A 25,250-nucleotide genomic window follows, 5' to 3' on the forward strand; every position below is an offset into this window, starting at 1 on the left:
GGTATGCAAATGTGTTAGAAAAGCAACACTAGGGTCTCTGCCTGGCAAACAATTATCAGTCCTTTAACTGGAGTTGAAGAGGAATAGCAGAGCCCCACAACAGCACGTGTGAGGATTACAGAAAAGATATGTGGTTGTGCCAGATATGGAAATAAGGTACATAAGGAAAGCTGGCGGAAGTCCAAGAAATCATCAAAAGAAAGAAGATGTGCAGAAAAAAATGGGAGATAGAAAAGATGGACCAGGCAAGGAAGGAATACTTGTTGGCTAACAAAGAAGCCAAGAAAAGAGTTGCAATAGCAAAGAACAAGGCATTAGAGGCACTCTACCAGCTTCTGGAAAGTGTCTCAGTAGATGACGCAAAGAAAAGAGACTATATCAGGTTGTAAGGCAACGACAGATAAAGATGATAATCAAACACCATTCATAAAGAATGCCAGCAACAACCTACCATGAGTCCAGCAACTTCTGAATGAAGAAAAACCCCACAGAAGCTGTACTGCCCCAGAAACAGCCTGCGATCAGAGAAGAAGAGGAGCCCACCCTAGAAGAAGTAAGAGCAGCACTGAGGAAGATGAAGTCAGGGAAAGCAGCAGGCTCAGATGAGGTCACAGCAGATATGATAAAGCTGCTGGTTAAGACAGGGGAGAAATGGTTCCAGAGGGTATTAATAGCAGTGTAGAGAGAAAGGCGTATCCCAGATGACTGGAGAATAAGCAAACTCATGCCAGTGTATAAGAACCGAATGAGCATTCACAACTGTGAGCAATATAAAGGTATCCAAAACCAAACTAGATCCGAACCAGACCAAGAACAAAATGATGTATCCAAAGGCTCAACAGGAACAAAAAATTCAAAATGACTTAAATAAAACTCTGTTTTAATGAAATGATAAAAAATTCCACATCAAGCGCTTTCGCCTGGAGGCATACCAGGCTTTTTCAAGATGAACCATGATTAAAATTTCAAGGCTTAAGTACTTTCTAGCCCAAATCATGTGACTAGAATAGCAACTAATAAAATATGCAAATCAGATGTTAAAGTGCCAACAGCAATTAATTCATTCAAATAAATTATACAATGTCTAATAACCCACAACATTGTACTAAATAATGTAAAAACATGTGCTTAAAAAATTATTTTTATGTCTAAAAAATCTATTAAGAACTATTGGTTTCTAAGACCTCTGTTAATCATATGAAAAGTTAACCAAAGTTTGAAACATCCACTCAAAACAAAATGTTGTCCAAAATAACTGGCAGTGAACAACCCATCTAAAAAAATTTTTATAATGAACAAAATCATAACTTGGCCCTCCTCAGTTTCAAAACACTCATAATACTAATACTGTCATTTAAACCAGGAGGCTTAGTTGCATTCAACTTGAGCTGCCACAACAGTTCCTTGTATTCAAGTTGGGTTTCCCAATCACCCCCTCTACTGTCATGTAGGACTTGCTCTAGGATTAAAAATTTAAGTTGCATATTAGGGCATGTGCTAAGATGCTTTAAAAAAGCATTGTTTTCCTTTTTCTTGGAAACATAAAGATGCTCATATATCCTTCTCCTAAGGGTTCTCTCAGTTTTACCTACGTAAAAACTGGAGCATTGAGTACAAAAGCCTAAATTGACAACTCCTTTCGTGCCACAGTTGTAATGGTGTTCAGCCCTGAATTTAAACCTCCTAGAGGGAATGAAAAATGAACTGTCGTTATGTACATAAGGGCATTGCTTACATGAACCACACTTATACATTCCAAGTTTCGAACACACCAGGTCTGATCTCAAAGAGACCCTTGAGGTTCGTGTCCCTTTTCCTAATAAAATGGGGATGCTCCTTAACAATCTGTTTGAAATCTTCATGTTGTACCAAAATTGGCCAATATTTTTAATTGATTGTTCAATTTTTAAGGAATCACCAGAAAAGGTATACACAAAACTGTTTTGGTATTCAATCTGTTCCGATGGTTTTGAAAGAATGCCACCAGATGCCCCCTTACCTAACAGAGGGCAGTAAATAGCCTCCCTACCAGCAGTAACCTCCTCAGGCAAATTACTTACTAAGTGTGCTGGGTAACCCCTTTCATCAAAAAGTTGCTTTAGCAAGTTAACCTCTTCAAGAAAAAGCTCCATTGTGCTACACATCCTTGAAGCATGTATAAGTTGACCCTTCACAATACCCTTCTTCTGGTGGAAGGGGTGGCCACTGTTGAAATGTAGGTAGGAATTAGAAAAGGAGTTTTTTCTATATATCTTAGATTGGAAAGTACCATTACTGACATCTTTAAGAAGGGCAACATCAAGATAATACAAATAATCATTATTTACTTTGTAAGTGAAAGATAGAACGGGAGTGGTAGAATTGATGTAAACCATAAAGTCTAAGAACTGATCTAAAGAGCCATCCCATAACAAACAAATATCGTCCAGGTATCATTTATAGTGGGTGATATGTTGAACCCAATGCGTGGAAAAAACAAATTTGTTTTCCCAGTGGTGTAACACTATGTTTTCATAACTAGAAGCACAAGCCGTGCCCATTGCTACACCCTTTTTCTGTTTGTAAGTGTCACCCTTAAAATAGATGAAATTGTTTTCTAGGACAGTCTCCATAAATTCAACCAGTAAACCAATCGTGTTAGACCCTAACCCAGATACAGCAGCTAGAATATTGTTGAACCATTCCAGCCCTACAGCATGAGGGATACTGGGGAATAATTCAGCTATGTCAATAGTGGCCATTAAAAGCTCTGGTTTATAGAGGTGTTGCTGGATGCCTGAGAGAAAGTCCCATGAATCTTTGCAAACATGAGGTAAAGTGAAAGCAAATTTGTTGATGGTAAAATCAATGAATTTTCCTAAGGGCTCTGTTATTCCCCCAGCTCCTGAGACAATAGGTCTAAAGTTCAAAGGGTCTAAGCCCTTGTGTGTCTTGGGAATTCCAAAAATTGCAGGTATCCTTGGGTTTCTAACATAGAGATAATTATATAGTTTTTCATTTATCACACCCTGTAATAAATGATCCATGAGTAAATAAGAAATTTTAGAATGTGCTAAATTTAATTCATTCCTAGAAACCAGTTCATAACGCTCAGTATCCTGCAACATATTGTGAATGTGGGTGTCGTATATCATGTTATACATTAAAACTACGCCTCCACCCTTATCTGGCTTCATCACCCGAATGTCTTCATCACCAAGCCTCTTGATTAACTGACCAAGTTCTGGTCTAAAATTAACCGATGGTATGTGAGACCTGTTCAAACAAAAGTCTCTTAAATCTGCCTCCACCAAACCTTCAAATAATTTTAACAGTGGGTTTAAGGGTGGGTTAAATGTGCTAGGCCTAGAAAGCCCTTCATTAGTCTGAGATTGACCTTTAAAATAAAAAGCAAGATTCAAGCGTCTAACAAAAAGCTTCAAATCAACTAAAATATTACATAAGTCAACTCTACGTGAAGGTACAAAGTGAAGCCCTTTTGTAAAAAGCTCAAAAAAGTCATCAGAGATGTTGATATCAGTATAATTGTATATAACAAAATTATTCTTTTTAGTTAAAACACAATTGTCATGAGATCTTCTGAAAGCTTCATCAACAGAAATCCTATCAAATACATCCCCTAAACTTATTATCTGCGTGCTCTGTTCCACATCTGTGGTTGATGCATTACATTCCTCTCCCCTGGTCTGCCCGGGGGATAGTGAAAATCCGATAGGCCACTCTGACTATTTTTCTGAGCAAGTCTCTCACTTCTTCTTGGTATCTCTAGTTCAGCACTTGGGACATTGTCATTAAAAACCATGTCACTATTTTGGTTATGAAACTGTTTGGTGTCCTGCCTATTTCTACTCAACAAAGGGTAGGCCTTACCCTCCCTGTATTCCTAATTTTACGGTTCACAATTTTTAAACGATATTGATCTACTTCATTAAAAACACAATCATATTCTCTTTTAGCACCTAGAAAATTCTTACTCTTCAACACAGAATCATTAAGTGGTGTTACTTCTTTAAGTAATAAACCTGCTTTTTCCTCATAGTCCCTTATCATACATTCTAGCATTTCAAGCCCTACTTTGTCAAAGATTTTAACCAAGCTGTTATAAAGAGATGAACCAGCCACAGCATTGTTTGGAAATTTATAGCAGCGTAACCCCTTCGAGACACTCTGCACACGCAAACATTCTTTCAAATAATCTATTTCTAATTGCGTGCTCTTAAATGCATACAACTTGTCATTGAAAGTTTTAAAGTCATGTTCAGCACAACTACTCGTGCTGTTGTTAACAGTAACAGTACCTTGTTTGAACTGAAATTGTTTTTCAAAATTGTGGAGGGCCAAGTTATGATTTTGTTCATTATAAAAAAATTTTTAGATGGGTTGTTCATTGCCAGTTATTTTGGACAACATTTTATTTTGAGTGGATGTTTCAAACTTTGGTTAACTTTTCATATGATTAACAGAGGTCTTAGAAACCAATAGTTCTTAATAGATTTTTTAGACATAAAAATAATTTTTTAAGACTGTTTTTAAGTTTTTTAAGCTTGTTTGTAGCTTTATAAAACATACATGCTTTATTACGAGTTGTAATTTAAACACGTTTTTACATTATTCAGTACAATGTTGTGGGTTATTAGACATTGTATAATTTCATTGAACGAATTAATTGCTGTTGGCACTTTAACATCTGATTTGCATATTTTATTAGTTGCTATTCTAGTCACATGATTTGGGCTAGAAAGTACTTAAGCCTTGAATTTTTAATCATGGTTCATCTTGAAAAAGCTTGGTATGCCTCCAGGCGAAAGGGCTTGATGTGGAATTTTTTATCATTTCATTAAAACAGAGTTTTATTTGTCATTTTTTAATTTTTTGTTCCTGTTGAGCCTTTGGATACAATATAAAGGTATCAAACTCCTTTCACACTGCATGATAGTTCTGGGGAGGGTGACTGACAAATGGATATGCAGGGTACTAGAAAGTAAAATGGGAGATGAGCAGTTTGGATTCAGGTCAGGATGGGACACAACTGACCCAATGTTTGCAGTGAGACAGATACTTGACAAGAAGCTAGAGATGAAGAAATAGTCTAACTGAGCATTCCTAGACTTGGAGAAGACATATCACAAGGTCCCAAGAAAGCTGCTTTGGGCAGTCCTGTGGTGGTATGTAGTCCCACAAACATTCGTAGAATTAGTGCAGGCTATGTACAAGGACAGAATGACTCAAGTACGAACAGTGTTTGGCCTCACAGAGAGGCTCCCAGTGGGAGTGGGTGTGCATCAGGGTTCAGCTCTGAGCCTCAGCCCACTGCTGTTCATACTAGTGATGGATTCAATTAGCAAACAGTCAGAGGGAAACGATCAACAAAGTTGCTACATGCAGACAATGTTACACTACAGGCAGACTCTGAGCAAGAAGTTCACCAAATGATAGGGGGATGGAATGCAAAACTGAAGGCACATGGGATGAAACTGAGTAGAGATAAGACAGTGATAATGGGAGAAAATTGGGGAAATCATAAGAAGATGAGAATTGAAATAGGGAAAATAGTGGAACATGTTAACAGCGTCAAGTATCTGGGAGGGGTGGTTGAGGAATGAGGAGGTCAAAGCTAGTGTGACACCCATGCCCTGGCCCAGCAATCAAGGATCCTCAATCCTCACCACTAACACCAGAGTCTCATATAGGAGGAAAGGATAACAAATATTATTATTAGTATTATTTGAAGTTTGTTTGCTAGGATAGTCCATTGGGTCACAAATGGCCCATTTTCAATGGAGTCCCAGGGAGAAAAGTTCCAGAAGGTTGATTACATAATACAAAGGAGGAACACATTTGAAGTACATACAAAAAACACATTTGTCACTCACTGAAAACATAATTATGCATTAATACAGTACCTAAGAAAAAAATATGTCGGAGGAAAAATAGGTATTTACAATGAGTTTCATCAAAGATTGTCATGTTTGAACAAACATCTGGATTAATAGTGAGTAGTATTTGTTATAAGGAGCAACAAAAATGCCACTTTAACTTGATTTAGTATTTCTAGTGTTAAAGAAGTAAGATAGACATTAATGGGTCTACATGAGGGTTCGAAGATTAGGAGGAAAGTGTCGTAGTCATTAGGTAGAGTGGGAGCATGAGCATATCCATTGTGAATTTAGATATGAGTGAAGTGAGAGTTTGAACAAGGAGAGACTGTTTGTAGTGTGGATGGAGGCTGGAAGACAGTTCCAGAGGCATGTTACTAAGAAGGACATCAGTTGATTTACAGCTGGACACAAGGGTCTGTGCAATTTGATTAAGTTATGAGAATTTGATCTTAAGAGTCTTTCAGGTTTATGTATTTCAAAAGTATTTGCTAGGGAGGGATAGTGAGAGATGGGGTGTGGATCAGTTTATGAGCTTGGCTAAGTTGGGTGTGACTGTGGAAATTGGGTAGCTCAAGCCATCCTAGTTGATGAAGAGAAAGGCGGTGGTGAGAGGAGGCTCTGTGACCTGTGGCAAATTTGGTTATTTTATTGTAGCAAGATAAAAGTTTTGCTTTAAGGGAGGATTGCAGGTTGGAAAGGATAGTTGCACCATAACGTAGAGGTGGGATCAGGTAAGTATTAGCTAGTGTGACTCTAGTAGAGGTAGAGATGAAGTGACTATGCCAGTAGAGCATACCTAGCTTTTTATGGGTTTTGTTGATATTGGCTTGAAGATGCTTATCAAATTTCACTTGGTCATCTAAATACACACAGTAAAGTGCAATTTCCCTTAAGAGCACACAGAGATCACAGTCAGTCCAGGGCTGGTTGGTCCCTTGCTTTCCAGGTCTCTAATAAGACTCCCAACTGGCACAGCGATAGGGTCCAGATCTCAGCCTAGCTAGGCAAGCTAAAACCTCCAGCACCCTCTCCTTCCAACCAGTGCTTCATGTCCCTGCCCAAGAAGCTGACACACTTTGAGATAAGTGTTTATGCAACCACACAGATACTTCTGGGAAAGGCTGGCACAGGCTCTCCATCTGTGCCCCTATTACCCAGACTATATGGTAGTACCACCTGCTACCACCCAGCTAATATGTATCAGCTACTCAAAGGCCCTTAAAATGGTGTCCAATTATTACTGTGCAATATTATTATCCAGTTGGTAGTATAACTAAACAGTCAAAGTTTATTAGAGTGACTTGTTATAGTAATCACTATAAATATGCAATGTACTCTAGAGCTTAAATTATTTCCACACAAAACAGCCACAGTTAAAATGTTTTAAAATATTTAATAATAAATAATAAAAACACAAGACAATACTCCTTACTACACAGTGCTTGTCAAGTGTTCAGAGATCACAGAGAAATACTTAAAATAATTCAGTAGTACAGTTCTGACATCACAGAAAAAACACTTAATCTAATCTTTCTAGTTCCTAGCTATTACCAAACAAAAGTCTAAGATAACCTACATAAAGAAATAGGCAGAGTGCTGATGAGTTGGATGGTCAAGACAAAAATGCTTAATCCTCTCTGGTTCTCTCTGTTTAAATTGAAATTGCAGTTCTGATTCACATTACATCATTCTTCACACTTCCCTGGGTTTCCAGGCTAATAGAAACTGCATTTACATTCTTAACATCCTCTTTTGTTATCTTGCAGCTGGTCAAGAAGAAGAACAATAAAAATACATGTGCATGTTTAAATCTAGCAATTTAACTCTTGGTTAAAACAATAGATAGAATTTCTTCATCTAGACCCCTCCACACCACTGTCTACATCAAAGAGTCACCACATGCTTTACTTTGGTCAGTAGAGTGCAATGTTGTCACATTTATTTCCAGCTCCACAAGTAATACTATTTCTTTACATTTAAGACAACAAGCCTGTAGTTTACATTCATATTTACAAATGGCAGAATTATCTATAAAATTCTCTCTGGCTAGGCTGGCAGACTTTACACTTATTTTTCATAGATTCATAGATTAGTACTAGGCTAACTGCCCTTGCGAGCCATTTTAAACCTAGCCAATTATCCCCTGTGAGAATCAAACCTTGTACTTTGTGTTTGTAAGGCAAACACCTTAACCATTAGGCCACCCTCCCAACCCTAAATATACAGATTTCTTGCATTGGCCGGGAATCGAACCCGGGTCGACTGCTTGGAAGGCAGCTATGCTCACCACTATACCACCAATGCTATCATTTACCCACTCTTCACATCAAAGGGGCTGCAGCAAACTGGCATAGAGTGCCAGGTGTAGTGAATGATGGAAGGATAGCAAAGAAGCTGAAAAGTAAGGTGTACAAGACAGTGGTGTGACCAGTACTACTGTATGGTACTAAAACCTGGTCAGTAAAGGCAGAACAGTTGAGGAAGCTAGAGGTGATGGACATGCCATGCCTGAGATGGGTGGTAGGATGCACTCAATGGACAAAAGAAGACATGACGACATAAGAGCAGAAGCCAAAGTAGCTCCAAGTGCAGAAAAGGTCAAAGAGAACAGATTATTGTGGTTCAAGCACATGTGCAGAAAAGCAGAAGACAATCTGGTGAAAGAGATTTGGGACAGACAGGAAAAAGGCAGGAGGAAGTGAAGACGTCCAGCAAAGAGGTGGATGCATTGTGTGAGAAAGAGCTGTGACAGTCAGGCATAAATGTCAAAGAATGCAGGAAAGTAGCATTAAAAAGAAATGGCGATAGTTGTCACTATGCCCTTACCCCACGTAGAAAATGGAAAAATGGGGTTGATAATGAATTATCAGCACTTTCCTGTATGCCACTGGGGTACAATCATTACTTTAGATTATTTTAGAATCCTACCCAAAGAATGTTGATCTTTTTTTAACAGTATGGTCTATGACTCAGAAATAATACCGCCAAATTTTGCAATAACCAGAAGGGATAGATCTAAAAAAAGGGGGAGAGATAACACTTCTATATCCCGCTACACTCAACATCACACCCTACACCAGTAATATACCCATCTTTTCCAGTGTTGAGGTACTAATCTCCTTTTTGAACCTCAATATATCAAAAATAATTTGCATAATAGTAATATAAATATCCCACCAGGTAACAATATGCCAGTGTTGGAAAATATTTTATCCTGGATATCCCAAACAATAAACCTTGAAACAATAATCTGGTGATAGGGTGTGCTCTCCACAGATTGGCAAACCATAGCTTCTGACTCCCCTACAAATAGTATAAATCTGTATGTTTTTTCTCAGCATATCAATGCTCCAACAAAATGCAGCAAAGATCTTACCTGCTAATCCACCCTACACTGGATTCTAGTATCCCACCCTGTCAATTACCCCTCTTCTGGTACACTGTCTAGCACAAACTATAAAATCAATTAGGAACTCGAGTAATTTTTGTCAGCATAAATTCAACAATCTCCTACAGCAAATAAAATGGACACCCCTTAAACAACTACCCCTTAATGATGTTGTACTGTACTTTAATAACACCTTCCTTCACATCCTTAATACCCCAGCTCCCATTCTTATGAAAAGAATCAAAAATAACTCGGCACCATGGCTCTCTAAGGAATGTAAACACCTGATGAAGCATCAGGGCTCTCTAAGGAATGTAAACACCTGATGAAGCACCATGGCTCTCTAAGGAATGTAAACACCTGATGAAGCAAAGGGACCTAGCCTGGTCAACCTGGAAACAAAACAAAAATGTGCAAAATCATGTTAATTTCAAAACACTCCATGACAAAACACTATGTAACAAAACACTACGTAACAAAACACTATGTAACAAAACACTCCGTAACAAAACACTATGTAACAAAACACTCCGTAACAAAACACTATGTAACAAAACACTATGTAACAAAACACTCTGTAACAAAACACTACGTAACAAAGTGACAAAACTAATCAACACAGATAAGAAGTCATATTATTCCCAGCTTCATCTCCAGCATAAAATCAACCCCAGTAAATTTTAGCACTCCATATCTTCTCTACTTAACCCTGGAAGAAATGGAGAGCACACCCTATCACCAGATACCCCTCCATTCACAAATAGCTGAAAACTTTAACAAGCACTTCATAAAATCAATTTCAGACCTACTAACTAACACCCCTAATGCTGGACTGCCCACCCTTCAACCTATTCAGACATGGACCCCAGGCCATCAGCTACTTCTAACTCTGTCATTGCTAACCCCCCTACTCAACAAAATGTCATACAAACCCCATTCTCATTTCAGCCCATACCCACTGACACCATTAAGAAACTGCTTCAAAAACTAAAACCCTGCTCTACCTCAGCTGACAATCTCTCCCCATGCTACCTCAAGCTGGCTGCTAACTCAGTCACCTACCCAATCAGTATCCTTATAAATAGGTCTTTATCCAAATCAGAAGTACCTACCATATGGAAACAATATCACATCACCCCATCCACAAAGGAAGCAACTCTTTTGATCCATCCAATTTCTGTCCTATATCCATCTTGTCACCCATATCCAAAATTATCGAGAGAGGTATCAATCAGCAAAATATCTATTGCAAAACAATCTTTTCACCAAAACCCAACACGGCTTGCAACCTAGTCACATCACAGCTACGGCCCTATTATCTTTTACAGACATTGTGAACAAGGCCAGAGATGCAGGATGCTTTACAGCCTCAGTATTCCTTGATCTCTCCAAGGCCTTTGACACAGTGTCTCTCTGCTTACTGTTAAACACACTGTCTAACTCAGGATTCTCACATAACACAGTAAAATGGTTTCAGAGCTACCTCATGGATTGTAAATAAGCCGTGAAATGGTTCAACAAACTCTCACCCTTCCTCCACAACCCTACTGGAGTCCCCCAAGGCTCCATCCCAGGATCCCTAACATTTTCACAAACAACCTTCACACTGCCTCTCACCCTGGGACCCCCATTCAATATGCTGATGATTCCACCATAATCTGCACTGCTCAATCACTACCAGAACTACTTTCAAAAACACAGCAGTCCTTTATGGCAGTCGAATCCTTGCTAAGAAACGCCCAACTCTTTCTTAATCCAAAGAAAACAAAACTAGTACTCTTTCATCCCAAAACACCTCCCCTGTCACTGATCATTTCAACATCCTTGCATCTGATAACACTGCCATAGAAATAGTGCAGGAAGCCAAACTTCTAGGTGTTATCATTGACAATAAACTTTCATTTGACCCCCATATACAGCAAAATATAAATAAAACTCATCAAAAATGGAGACTCTTATATAGAAACAAACATTTCTTTACTGCAGCAACCAAACCTGTCCTTGCAAAAACATTTTTACTTCCCTCCCTTCTTTATGGTGCCCCTATCTTAACTAACTTACAAAATTCTACCCTAAGCAAGTTGGAACAGTGCTACAACAAAGTTGTAAAGTTTGCCACAAACTCTTAATATCACACGCACCACTGTAAACCACTCCTAGAATTAAACTGACTTGAACTCCCTAACCAACTTGCCTTTATTCAGCTATCCACCTTACACAACCTTATTTTCAAGTCTACTGACTGCCCTGCACTAGCCAATCTAGTCGCACCTAACACACCAAATCAATCCCTACGATCAGAGAACAAAAATCTTTTAGCTACCTCAAAATCTACAAGAAAACCTGGTCACTCTCTGTATTCGTACTCTGTCTCTATACATTGGAATTCACTATCTCTGGCTACCAGGTCTATGCCTGACCTAACCCATTTCAAAGCCTCTTTAAACAATCATCTCAAAAATACATGGCTCTGCTCCTGCATAAAGCCTGCCTAATGCTCAGGTCCTCCTCTTCTCTCACATTTCAATTCCTCACAGACTGCAAGATCCTAAAGCTCTTCTAACTCCTTCTCTGCTGCTATACCATATCCTTAAGCTACTGCTCAGGCTTTATTGCTTCTATTCTTCTTAACTCTCTCTCACTATCTGTCTGCATCACTACCTTTCTGGCTGTTATTTTCCTAACTGAAACTAACATTCTATTTTGCATGTACTATAACAGTCATTGTCACACATTGCACTACCTATGCGCTTTTTTTGACACTATCTACATCACGTATGATGAGAGTGACTATTATCGTCTGTAATGTTTTAATTGTATAGAATCGTCTAGATGTGTAGTAATATATTACATCTTGTAGCAGTTTGTTCTTTCAACGTATTTTCAGTATGGCATTTCTAATGTAATCTTTATTGTATTGGATTATAATGTATTTGTATTATACTGTATGTAGAGCTTTTCTGCCCAGGCCTCTGCTGAAAACGGGTTCTGTAGACCCAGTCAGATCACCCCAGTAAACAAATGTCAAATAAACAAATAAATAAATAAAAATTTGTATGCTTGACATTAAGCAAGCACTACCATGGTATTTAAAGCTTGAGGACAGGTGCACAGAAATTGTGGCATACAGAGATAAAGTCCTGAGTATGATCCAACCCAAGCCCAATTAGCATCTCAGGTGGAGGAAGAACCAGAATGAGGAAGATGGAATAAGTGGTCAATGCCAGCTTGTACATCCAAGGACAGGGAGGAGGCTTGACCACTGCACTGCTGCTCCCTGCAGAAATGTAGAAGAATGCTGGTGTCTGCTAATGAATCAGGGCACCTACTCACTGCTCATAACCTACAGATGGTGCACATGCATGCATGGGACCACACCAAGCAGCAGCATCACTGCAACTGTTGACCTGCCATGGGGTTAAAAATTAAGAGGGAGGAGGATCCTTCATGCAAACAACTTAGCTGGGCTCCAACTTGCACCCATAGGTTTTTTGCCACATCACAGAATGACTGAGCCATGGAATTCTCACCCTGACTGGGAAATGAAGGGAGAAGCAGGTTGGCAAGGTTCTGGAGGAAGACTTGAAGGCAAGGTACTAGGGAATAAAAAAATGCTCACATTGCTTTGTTATCTGGCACCTTGGGCAGTCCCCAGAGTAGCACATCCTTCACCCCAACATTAGGACTGAATATAATATCATCTCTTGACAGAAGATGGTAGGTCAGCATAATGGTTACGGTAACCAAATAACCCCACAGTGTTCAGCCAAAGAAAGGTATAGAGTCCATTTATTAAAAGTACAAGTTAAGTGCTTTCGTCCAACGTCAGGACTTCCTCAGAACTGAATAAAACAATGCAACAACCACTATCTTATACTCCTAAACAACATCAATTATCCAATTAACTAGTTAACCAATTAACTAGGTCAGATCCATTTTTAACCATTTCCTCAGACAATATTTGCTAAGAATGTTTATATTAAAAAGCATGATGCATATTTAAAATACAAATAGTACTTAAAAACACATACACATGGATATATATATATATATATATATATATATATATATATATATATATATATATATATAGAATCGTCTTATACAAACTCATAAAATCATAAAACCTCTTACAATTTAGCTGCCCCCATTTTTAACACTGGATTGATGGAAATATGGTCATTCAGACCTGGCTTTTGCATATTATCCAACCTGAGCTGCCAGAGGAGTTCCTTGTATTCAATTCTGTTTTCCTAGGCTCCTGAACTGGCATCTACTGGAACTATTTCCAAAACACCAAAAACAAATTTCTTAAACCGTTCACATACATAGGAGTGTATAAATAATGGAATCTTTTGGTTAGCTTTTCTTATATCGTACAGATTCCCCTTATGTATAAAAACAGGGGCACTCCCTACATGTTTAAAGAACTCATGTGTTCTCAGAATTGCCCAGTTCGGGTTAATTTCATCATATAACAAACTAAAAGGTTCCGAACCAGCAGGTGTAAAACTCCTTTGTCTGAAGAAATCTTCCTACTAAGGGAGACGAAAAGCGCTTTACTTTTACATTTTCTAATAAACCTTTGGAGTTTTACACCTGCTGGTTCGGAACCTTTTGGTTTGTTTTTTGACAGTTTTTCTTCAGTTTTGGAATTGTTAATTTCATCATATAGTTGATAATATGTGCCCCATTAGTACAGTTTACATCAAATCAGGAAATCAATGTCTTTTAAGAATAAGTTCAAATTCTTCCATCCATGGCAGTAATAAGACAGATGATAAAGTAGGCACTTATGGAGAGGTTTCAAAAAAAAAAAGAAATATTTCCATATTAATATAACTGCAACAGAATAATTCCAGTAGCTGTTTGGATAAATAGAGTGAGAAATGCACTTTAAACAGCAAAATCTAAATTTTTCTAAGATGAATTGCATATGCCTTCACTAAAAAATAAAACATGATTTATTGCACACTATAAATGAACTGCAAAACATACAAGTTTTAAATAAATCCTAAAATCCCAATCCCTACGCCTAAAACCTCCCTCCTGCTCACTAAATCTAAACACCACCACCACTACTCCCTCCCTACTGCTGCTTTCCCAAACTCATATTTCAGTGTAACTACAAACAGCAGCCCACACAGACTACAAGGCACTCTAGAACCTGACGTCTCATCAGTGCTTTGCAAGCACCTGGGTTGTGAGCACCTTCAGAATACTCATTTAGTGTAATGTATTTCTATACAGGCATCAGGTGCTTAGATAAATGTTTGCAACCAAGCTTTGTTTGAATCGAGCTCTGTTTGTATAACCTGAGCACTAAAGCAGTACATCTTTTGATGGGGAGGGTTCCCCTGCACCCTAGTGGCAGGACTGTGCAACTGAACTTGAAGGTTGCTGGAACAGGGCTCAGTTTTGAGCTTCTTTATTGGTTAATTTATTTAAACCAGTTAGCTCTCATTTGTTACATAAGCAAATCCAAGCCTTCTGCTGATTTCTGCAAAACGTAAGTATAATTTTTTCACTTCATTTTGCACTTTTGAACTGCATTTTTTACCTTATCACTGCTTATTTGAACTGTTTTTTTTTTGTTCTGAAATTGTTTCACTTTCTTTGCTGTTAAAACTCAGAAACGAAAAAACAAACCAAAAATAAAACACTGGCAACTGGTTCAGGCAAATAAAACAGTACATTTCAAAAAACAAAATAAATAATGCACTAGCTACACATGTAAGTGCAAACCCTAACCACACTTTCAAATTCCGGGCAATAGAACAAGTTTACACTGACTCAAGGCGTGGATCCCCTAACAGTAATTCTTGAACAGTTAGAATTACTGTGGCAAATCCACTTGACCTCATATATTACCCCAGGATTGAATGACATGCAGACCTCTCAACTGTCCCGAATTCCTCGGTCTTTACTGAGTTTTGGGGTCCAAATAATGGGGTGCCACGAACAGTGGCACCCTTCATTTACGATTTATTTGCACTTGTATTTTTATTTTTTAACTTTCGCTACATGCTGACGCCATCACGCGATGACGCCGACACCACCAGCCTGTCGGAATGCTCCCCTCATTACGTATATTAGTTTTCCGGCTCTGGTTCAAATGCTTTTGCAAGCGGGAATCACCAGAGCCAGAAAGGAGTAATGAGTAGTGTGCTGGATTTCTTGTTACGACTAGTGTGGTGGATCTGATTTCTCTAGAAGTAAAGAATCTCGCTGCGCTGCCAGAAAGGAGTTAGTGTGTTGGATGCTTTTTGCAATGAGTAATCACCAGAGCCGGAAAGGAGTTACTGTGGAGGATTTCTTTACAAGAGAAGAAGCTTGCTGCCGGAAAGGAGGGTTTTATTTAGAAGATTTGATCTCGCAGCTCGCTCAACGTCTATTTAGAGGGAGGTAAGTGTGTGTGTGTGTCCCTAGCTACCACCATGTGTGAGGCGAGCTTTGCCCAGGCTTGTTTGTGCTAAGCAGTTGATAGAGAGTAATCCTCAATGATTTACCTGAAAATCAAAGATTTTAACGTGGGATACTGCAACAAAAATATGAGGTAAAAATCACAGGAGTTGAGAGGAAAGGTGAAAACAATTTGTTTTTAACTCCAGCTAAGCATGAGATGCTAAACTTTGGTTTCAAGAGGTAATATTTGCAAGTTATTTGGTGGAAAAAGGCATGCCTATATTAATTAGAAAGGGAGCACCCTTTAAGATGATCAGAAAGTTAGATGACCATTGTAGTAGATATGCTGCCTGTACAGGATGGCTCTGTAGTCTGAAGCAGATGTTAGCTATTACCTGTAAGATGAAACTTTCTAAGATATGCATAAAGTGAGTGACATTTAGGGAGGGATGCACTCTAATTGCCTGAGACTGGAACGCAGTTAGAGAGAGTCTAGAATAGGAACACAATCAGTTGTGGGCAGATATCTGACTTGCTATATTCTAGGGATGGGCATGATTGATATCACAGAGCAGTTCAACCCCCCCCCCCCCACACACACACACAGTTGCTTTAAACATGTTTTTATAGACTGAAGTCCTTGTCATAAATTCCTATTTTTGCTGCCCAACAGGCAGCATCTTTATTTAGTTAAGACTGCACATACAGAGACAATTCACTTGTCATCTAAGAAGTGAAAATGACTAGCTGTGGTTGTTTGTCCATTATTCTGACTTTGTGATTTGTGTAAAGAAGGTTGGAATACTTTAATATGTGGTAACTCTGTGGAGCAAAGATGAAATGATAGCCATCCTGTTTTATCACAATCAGACATATGAATTAACTGCTGGATGGAGGTTGTCTGGATGAAAGTAAACAAGCCTTTTGTCATTTACTCAGTTTAAACACGTGGTGGCTTTGCAAGAGTAGTGTGCATTTGTGTGAAGGAAGGTGAAGTACTTAACTTGACATTTAAAATACGAATGGCAAAGTAGGCTTAATTGCTGGAGAAGTCTGTGAAGGAATATTTGCTGTCTGCCATTGTTAGATCGTTACTCTGGCTTTGCAGGACTAATATGATTTGTTTGAAGCAACTTGGAATACTTTAATGTATGACAACTGTTGGTGTGGTGCAAAGGTGAAATGCATTATGCTGACAAGTGCAGAACTAGTGAAAACAAAAGAAGAAATAAGGTCCATTGACCTGCAGGGAGTAAGTCTGGAAACCATTCCCTGGTGTATAATTAGTTGATCACTTACTATTTATTTTACTTGTTTACTGTTTTGCTATTCAGTGAAATATATCTTTATTTTACTTCAGATATTTTGTTCCTTGTTTTTTGCATTCATTGACATTTCTGAAATCATAGAAAACTGATTTTGGGGAACAGATGACATCAGGAATATCATGTCATGCTTGAGCTGGATTTTTCCTTGCATCTGCTGTGTCCTGATGTCCAGTTTTAAGGATAGGGAAGCAGTCTTTTCTTCTAGGAGTGATACTGACTATATGTCGAACTGCTTGCAATTACTGTTTAAGAACAGCGTGGCATTTGTAGGGGTCCCATTCCATGAGCTATTTGGTACCCTTCCAGCCTGTTCATGTTGCAGTTAGTGCCTTCACTAGTGTACATTCCTGGACAGTATCCAGCATGTCCTGTAACCTGCTTCATTCAGCTGAGGAAGAAACCTTTGCTGTAGTGGAAAGGACTGTCTGTAAAAGGCTTTCAGCCATCATGGGAAAATGCTTGGCATGTTTTAGAGAGCTGGAGCTCTTAGTGGAAGTAGGACTCACCAGGCTTAGTGTGGAATCTTTTCTTGAGGCACTATGCACATTAATGGCTTTAAAAATGCTTATTCTGTTATGCAATTCTTGAATTTAGAATGTTGTTTTTTAATGTACTGACTCCAAACAGCTTTACATTATCATCTGTTCTAGTTACGCACAAGCTGTGTTTTATCCTCATTTAGAATTTTAAAGGCTACTTTTTGTTATTGCCATCTCCCTTTATGAATGTAAATATACATGGGACATGCCGACTGGGTTGGGCCCCAAAGGTAATCTTTATCCGCCACTGGCCAGATGCATTTTCTTTGGATGTGGTGTGGGTTCAATGCTGTTTCAATGAATGTGAGTTTCAAGGGCAAAGAAGTTTTAATGTCAAGCCTATTTTCATTGTGAGACAGTATTGATTTGTTTACCAGATGATGTCTTTTAGTGTTTCTGCATTGTTGTGCTGTAAAATGTAAAAATAAAATCCAAATCATTGTAGAAGTAAAGCAGTATGCATGCATTAGTGTTTATGGTAAGTGGGGTGAAATAGCCAGGTAACAGGACATTGGAATGGCTGCAGGGGGACTCTGGTGCCATGTTTTGGTCGTCTGTTCTTCAGTTTGTGTTTGAAAGTTGGTATCCCACAATTCCACTGGAGTGGGTGGAGTTACATAAGTATGTATGCAAATTAGATGTTAATCAGCATACAGATTTGTACCTATTTTTCATGGGCCTTGTCCAGATTTTTGATTTTTCCAGGTTGAGAGGTATGATGACATGTGCTCAATTCATTGCATGCTAAAATTGAAAAACTTGAGGAGATAAACATTCTAAAATATGCTCTAAAATATGTTTTAATATATGTGCTTTACAAAATGTTTTTCTAAATAATATTTTACATACATTAAATAATTGAGACTTTTTATAATGTTTTTATATTAATGTAACAGTGAAGATTGACCTTGGATGGTATTGTAGTGATGTTCCTTTAAGAGCTTACTACTGAACAATCACATGGGAGAACTGGGAGGGGTATTTAAAACTAGTTTGTACTTGTTTTTTATCTGAAGAAGTTCAAGTTAATATACTGGATGAAAAGCACTTTATTTTATCCATTAAATACACTTATTTCATCTGGAGTCTACCATTTTATTTGCCTGAACCAGTTACCATTGTTTTATTTTTACTTTCTTTGCTGAAGCATAGACTAGATTCAAACCTGCTGAATCTAGTTCTGTTTGTATAACTTGAGTACTAAACCAAGCCATCTTTTATTGGAGAAGGTTCCCCTGCACCCTAATGGCAGAAGTGTGCAGTTAGAATTCATCTTACTGAAGGCTGCTGGAACAGGGCTCACTTTTGAGCTTTTTTATTGGTTAATTTTGTTTAGATCAGTTTGTGCTTCTTTGCTACATAGCACTGTGTTTATGCATTGCGCACTGCCACGCAGCTGTGGGCACCATTGGTGGCTATAGACGCAAACACTTTTGCTTGCAGATTTTCCCTTAGTACTCTACTGGTGCTCCATCAGTGAGTACTTGTGATTGACCCTCACTGGCAGGTGATACATTCAGAGAAACTCCTGAGGTACCAACACACATCCTACCCACTAGCTCTTTGTATTTGCTGTCCACTTTTCCTGTCCTCTATTTTTCCTGTTCCTTCTGTCCTTGCCCTGTTTTCTGACCACATCAACTTAGCTAGCATTATGGATAGCAGTCCGGTTGACATGGGCATCCTGAAGCAATGTAGCAATTTCCTCATGTATTCTGACAATCCACTTCTTCTAGTCCACACAAATTCATTATGTGAGACATGCATCTATATCAAGAACCTAGAATCCAGGCTCTCTCACTCACCAGTCAGTTCATTTTATACTAAGCAGGTTGTCAGTATGCACACCTTACTGCCTGCACCTACTAAACCAACAACACATAAACCTACATATGCAGAGGTTCTTACAAGAAGCTAACCTAAACATCAGAGATCTCCCAAACACAAAAACAAGCACACTTCACATAATACACCATCTGCAGAACATAGTACACACAATATATCACACACCAGTGTCTCATCAGTCAAACCCCTAAGACATAACACAAAAACAAGCATCTTAGTCATAGGAGACGCAACTGTGAGACACATAGATGTCCCTCATACCAGGTTGGACAAGGAAAAGGTCACAGTCAGCTATCTGTCAGGTGACAGGATGCACCACATCACACATACACTCAAGTCTCTCAACAACAGGCACTGTTATGATTCTGTCATAGTCCATGTTGGTGTGAATGACTTGAGATGTACCTCACTAGACTATATGAAGAGATACATGACTGAGCTCTCGGATTATGTGTCTCAGGCAGGTATGTCCCTAGCCTTAAGCAGCATTTTACCTTTGCCTAGGATGATACCACAATACAAACAAAAATGATTGACTTCAACAATTGGCTTAGCTTTTGGTCTCAGTCAAACAGGATCTAGTATCTATCAGCCTGGGATGACATGGTTGACAGACCTTGATGCTTTGCCAGAGATGGTCTTCATCTGTCACCCCCTGGGATTTCGGTTACTGACTAAGGCTCTTGCAATCCCCATAGTACCTTTTTTAGGCAATGTCACAAGAACAAATTCCTGATGTAAAAATACCCTCAAGGTTATGCTGGTAAATGCTAGGAGTCTAAACCAGAAACTGCACTCATTGGAAGCAATATTTACCCTGGAAGATACTGACATTTATGCAGTCACTGAGACCTGGTTTAAAGCTGCAGAGAGCACCCCAGCTATATCAGGTTACATTTCCTTCCACGCATTCGGACTACTAACTGAAGGCATGAGAACTAAAGGAGGTGGTATCAATATTCATTAAAAATAAATACAGCTCTCGATTGGTTAAACAGCACAGTTCCCTTGAATTACTTCAGGTGCAATTGAATGTGGGTAAGATCCCTCTTCAGGTTATTGCCAGCTATAGGACCCCCTCCATAAACCAGGACATCCACTCAGCCTACTTGGATCTACTTGAGTCAATCAAGATACAAACAAACACCCTGGTTTTGGGTGACTTTAATTATCAGTCCATTGACTAGGTAAATTATATGTGTTCTAACTCACTTTCGCAAAGGTTACTGGACTTCATTAACTCCAGTGCCCTGGACCAGCTGGTTGAAGCACCCACAATGGGCTCAAAAATTCTGGATCTGGTGCTCACTAACATGGGAGAGAGCTGCACCATCTCCAATGTGTAGCCATCCCGGGTGAGGTCTGACCACAAATCAGTCTTGCTAGAAGGAACTATAACACAAGACCCACCCCTTAGCAACAACTAGACTAAAAAACTTCTCCGAACCCAAATACAACCTCTTACATCACAGCATAAATATCTTCATAGCCCCTCCCCTCATGGATGGAACCAACACCTATGCTGAGTTATACAACACTGCTTTATACAAGCACCTGCACAATTGTGTTGACTCTGCCATACATCAAAGAACCAAAGCAAGATCTTTAAGGAAAAACAAACCTGCCTGGTGGACAACTGCCATTAACAGACTATACAATAGGAGAAACAAATTGCCATCTAAGAGCAGGAAGGAATAGTCTCAAAACTGGAAACACTCCCTCCTCAACTTATACAAGCAAATAAGACTCCTATTGAAGTCTTCCAAAGCTAATTAATGATCCAAATTAGCTACCCTAACTAAGGATAACTACAAGGCATTCTTTAGTTACATCCATAACCTGTGGATATAGCAAAACTGTTGGCTGACAAGTTTGGTGAAAACTTCACACCCCTGTCACCACCAAATATACCCCAAAGCATCCCTAACACCTATCCCCCACTTAGTATCTCCGAGGAGCAGGTCTTAAATGCCTTCTCCAATGCCAAAAATACAGCTTCAATGGGACCAGACAACATCCCGGGTTGTGTTCTAAATGGGTTAAAACAGGAATTGTCATCACCATTGAACAGGCTTTTCAATTACAGCCTGAGCAATGGCTTAGGCCCAGCGAATGGAAAACAGCTACAGTCATCCCTTTGCACAAAAAGAGTGCATTCATGGACCTCAGGAACTACACAGCCATTAGCCTGACCACCCTTATCTGCAAGGCCATGAAACAAATTATCAAGGACCTTATCAACAAAGATATAAGAAATCTCCAAATGCTCAACCCTACCCAGTTTAGTTTTTTCAAGGGGAGAGCATGCTTGTTAAATTTGGTGAACTTCTTTGAGACAGTCACCAAAGACTTAGACGAGGGCAAATCTGTGCATATGGCCTACCTAGACTTAGCTAAGGTCTTTGACACAATCCTCCTACTCAGGCATCATTGATAAACTCACCCAGGTGGGTATCACCCCATATATTGTCAAGTGGGTTGCAAACTGGTTCACTGATAGAACTCATACGGTCAAAATGGGGGACTCCACCTCCTCCAGCAGACCTGTAACCGGTGGTGTTCCACAAGGATCAGTTCTGGGACCCCTACTGTTCAGAATCTACTTCGCTGAAGTACAGACTAAAACTAAAGGATTGTGGCTGACTAAGTTTGCTGATGACTGCAAACTGGGAGTGATCATTGAAACCACTAGCAATGTCAACATCCTGCAAGAAGGTCTTACATAGTGTAATGACTGGTGCCAAAGCCATGGTCTTAAACTTAATGCAAAAAATGCATTATCATCTCCTTTGGCAAGGGTGATGTTCCTGCAAACTATCACATCGACAGCAATACCCTAAGCACAGAGTCAGTGGTGAGAGATCTGGCCACACAGGTTGACAGCAACCTTAACTTCGATCACCATGTTTCCACAGTGGTAAGAAAGGCATTTTACATTGCTCGTCTCATAAGAAAGGGTATTGCCTCCAGAAAAAAAAGAGGTTATAATCCCCATTGTACTCTTCCCTCATCAGGCTGATAACAGAGTACATCATTCCCTTTGGTATCTTCCTTTCCAAACACCTGTAGCAATTGGAGAGACCACAAAAGTTCCTTACGAAGAAAATTCAGGGTCTTCAAGATCTGTCTTATGCAGACAGACTGAAATCATTGTCACTTTACTCTGTCATACAGACTGCTCAGAGGTGACCTGTGTCTTGCATATACAGCAATCTCTGACCCAGCTTTGATGGAAATGCTGCACAGTCACAAGTCATATGGCACACAGGTCACTTGCTCAAAGGACCTTAACCTGTTATGTGACATCAACAGAACTTGCAGGAAAGACAGATTTGTCTCATAGACGTTGCCCCACCTTTGGAACAAGCTTCCTATTCATGTTAAAGAAAGCCCCTCACTGGTCCTATTTAAGTGCAGTTTGGATGATTGGATGGGTAACTGGAAATTCACCCTGGGGTTCAACCTGTGTCCTTCTTGGGCAGAGGCAATAGGTGCTAATTTTAGTGTCTGCTTGAACCAGACACTCTAAGTAAGGGCTTGTAAGGGCCCTGGGAGCATTAGCCTAGTAACCTCCTATGATCAAATTCATCATGGGAAGAGTGTGCCATTTTAAATATCAAGCAAAGCAATTTATGAATCTCACTAAGGTTTGCTGATAGAGGACATACTGGACATAACTAATAAAAATACAGGCAATTTGCACAGATAAAAACAATTAAAATGAACATTAAAATCTTACACCTGTAAAACAATTAGTTATCCCAGTTTAAAAATATACATTTGAATCATCACCCAAGAAGTTTCCAACTGTTACTTAATCATTAGGGATATAATGCAAAAGTGAAAATAGCAACTCAGGGTAAGCAAAGATCAAAATTATGTCACAGGCATAGATGCACAGCCACACAGACAAACAGTGATACACACAGACACACAGAGATGCACAGACACACACATGCACACACTTACACACACACACACACACACACACACACACACACACACACACACACACACACACAGACCTTCCAAAACTGCCCATCAAACTTGTATGAATCAGTTGCTTGCAAAATAAATGCCTCAGTTGCTGCAATGTTCTCTTCTTGTCCTAAAGTTTCCATGATGAGTTATGTTTTCTTGCCATCTTCCAGCAACAAGAGTAACAGTTTACAGATAGATGTATTCTGGAGTACCAAAACATAAATAACATTCTGGTGGCCCATAGGCACAGAGGAGCAATGCTCTTACTGCACCCAGATGAGCAATGTTAGATTAGCTGCCCAGGCTGTAGTGGGCCTACAAGGAAAGTGTGGGAGCCAGCAACCAGTGTCAACTTACCCATGTGGGAGGGCAGCCAAAAGGATTACTGTAATATGCAGCATAAGTCCCTGACCAGCTCTATGCTGCATGAGCACATATCCACTCCGGCTAGACATTGCCCATTCAAGAAAGCATGTATGCACTTCACAAGGACAATTATTTATTTATTATTTATTTATTTTACATTTGTTGACTGGGCTAGTCTAACTGGATATATGTCCATTTTCAGTAGAGGCCTGAGGAGAAAAGATCCAACAGAAAATATTATACATAGAGTCAAAAAAACTGAAAAAATACAATTACATAAATATGTAACCCATTAACATATGTTGTAGCAGCAGTTATAAGGTTACACATAGGAAGACAGTTTGTTATTGGACATTTGTATCACAAGACAACATTTTATGTACATGAATTTACAAAGCACAGTAAGGGGTACAAAAAAATTTGTTCCAACAAAGCTAGTAGAGAAAAGTATCAGGAAAAAATGTTTTTAGTTGAGTTTGTAGTTATATATACATATGTATATATATATATATATATATATATATATATATATATATATATATATATATATATATATATATGTGTGTGTGCATAAACATTCACACGTGTGTGCAGTTAAAAAGCTAAACTGAAAAATGAAACAGTCTATGAACAGCTATGACAATGCAATGTAGGCACAGATGAAATTTGTTGAATAAAGCAGTTTAAGGTTTATTGATAGAGCAGGAAGAAGCCAGATATTGGTTGCCAGTCTCTTTCCTATAATCTTGTGTGGTGTATTGCATGCTTTTAGATTCATTTTAATTTTATTTTACTCTTTTTGTGACCTTCAGTTTGTTGTTGGATGGTTTATGTTTTATTTTGCCATCCAACTATGCTATATACTGTTTTGTGTAATTTAATTTTTACAGCAAATGTAGTCCTTTCATAGTCTTCTAGTGGCTGTCATAGTATCCTTTGTAGGTTTTTTTTTTCTGATTTTGATGTTTACATGTCAAATTTCCTTGACAGCTGTCTCTCCCAGTCTTGTTTTGCATTTGTTACTTGCAGCTCTAAACATGAGGTGGTGCTGCAGTTAGTGTTGTTGCCTCGCAGCAAAAGGTTCTCTGGTTTGATTCTCAGCTAAAGCACCTTCTGTGTGGAGTCTGCATGTCCTTCGTGCGGTCGAGTAAGTTTTAAAGACATGCAGGTAAGTACATGTGTGTATGTGTGTGCCTTCTGTGAAGATTGGGCACCAGGCTGGCAACTCAATACTGTAAAAACTCCACTGCCAATCTGCGGACCAGTGATCCGCTGCGGTGACCCCCTAACCGGGAAAAGCCAAAAGACTTGCAGCTTTAAACATAAGTATTAAACATAAGTATTAGAATGTTGCTTCTCTTACCAGCAGATACCTGATAGACTACTTTGCTGCCATGATAACACCAAGTTTACGTCTGCGGCATTTGACCTCTTTGGTGTTGTTGAGTCTTATCTTTGACAACTGGAACAGCTGTCCTGTTGCTGTCCTGACTGAACTACTCTGTTTCCAGTTTTGGTG

General features: G+C 39.0%; 1 protein-coding gene and 1 non-coding gene across 2 annotated transcripts in view; both read right to left on the reverse strand.

Moving 5' to 3' along the window:
- Nucleotides 1-25,250, reverse strand: part of LOC122803651 (cholecystokinin receptor-like) — a 1,370,554-nt gene that overhangs the window by 1,211,716 nt on the left and 133,588 nt on the right. The gene's annotated exons all lie outside the window — the stretch shown is intronic.
- On the reverse strand, nt 8,112-8,183 carry TRNAG-UCC. The gene has a single exon. It is a non-coding gene; the product is annotated as a tRNA-Gly (tRNA).

The sequence above is a fragment of the Protopterus annectens genome, chromosome 5.part1, assembly GCF_019279795.1.
Source record: "Protopterus annectens isolate FY-2018-M chromosome 5.part1, PAN1.0, whole genome shotgun sequence".
In the NCBI taxonomy this organism is placed as follows: Eukaryota; Metazoa; Chordata; order Ceratodontiformes; family Protopteridae; genus Protopterus; species Protopterus annectens.